Genomic DNA, 1,444 nt, shown 5'->3' on the forward strand with positions numbered 1-1,444 from the left:
CATTTGAGAACCAGGTGCTCTACTTCTGACTCAGCTCTTTCTATGGCCTGGGAAAGCAGTAGAAGATGGCCAAAGTGCTTGTAAACATGTACCCATGTGGGAGATCAGCCCAGCTTGAGCTGTTGTGGCAACTTGGGGAGTGAAACAATGGATGGAAGTTCTCTTCCTCTGCCTCTGCCTCTTTGTAACTCTGCCTTTCAAATAAACAAACCTTAAAAAAAAAGAAAGTTCTGTGGCTGAATAGTGTAGAAAAATCTAGCGCCTCCTCCCTGTCATTCCAATTGGCTCAGGGATAGAAATTCCTTGCATGACACAAAGATCCTGGTGCAGGTTGCCAAATGTGACATTTGGAGTTCTAATCATCTCTAGTGCTGGGTGGCAATTCTGTCCTTATTCCCTTAGTTGAACTTCAGGAGGGCCAATGTATTCTGTGACTAAGATGGTTTTAAATTCTGTCTCTTGTCATAACGTCCCACGCTTCCAGCAGAATTTCTCCCTTCACAGTAAAGAGATTGTGGCTATGTTCTTCCTGGTGGCAGCAGATGATAAGTTTGGGAAGCAATAAAACAATGTGGGCTCATGTTTTATCAAAAAAGAAAAGATTTCATTACTTGAGCGCCTATTTGGAAGTGGAAATTATCCTAATTTAGTGTTGCTTTTCTCATATAGGATTCCTGGAACATGAAAGAGAGACAGACTATCAAACAATAGTGTACATGAGCTGGGAGAAAGTATGCAAATTAACTAACCTCTTCATGTTTTACATGGGAACGTGGGACAAGCACTAGAAAATTTTCTTCTGTTCCAAGCTGAGGACTCTGCTTGAGGATTTCTCACTCCCAGGGCATATTGTTTTTCCTATTCCACCAGAATGGAACCCTTTTGCTGAGGGGACAGATATTAATTCCCTCCAAATCAAGTGTGAGTGCGGATTTCAGGTTATTTCAATCAGAATTCCATAGCCAGTCAGCAGGGTGGGGTGAATGAATCCGGGAACAGCCAGTTTCCTTGTGACTAAATCAAGCCCAATATCACTAAGGACTCTTGGATTTCTTTGGATTTTTTCACATTTTTCTCATTTTTCATGGTTTGTAATGAATTTTCTGATGTGAACTTTGGATTTGAGGCTGGAATATGGAGTTCAGGGCACAGGGGGAATGGTCTTTTTCAATCAGGGCACAACTGTTGGCTTGCTCCAATTCTGGCTTTCTGTCATGGTTTTGGGTGCCTCAGCCGATTTTTGCATTCTTGAGCCGCAATTTCCTAAATTGTTTCTGGGTCTGAGTTTGTTTTGCCTTCTCCCTTCCCAAATGTTGTATTCTGATGCAATACAAACAAGAGTTTAGACAAAGTATCCATTAGGACATAAAAACACACAACAAATTGGCGTTTCATGCTTAGAAATCTACAGGCAACTCGACCAAGAGGAGTTTCTGTATTTTGG

Source organism: Oryctolagus cuniculus, chromosome X (genome assembly GCF_964237555.1).
Source record: "Oryctolagus cuniculus chromosome X, mOryCun1.1, whole genome shotgun sequence".
Taxonomy (NCBI): domain Eukaryota; kingdom Metazoa; phylum Chordata; class Mammalia; order Lagomorpha; family Leporidae; genus Oryctolagus; species Oryctolagus cuniculus.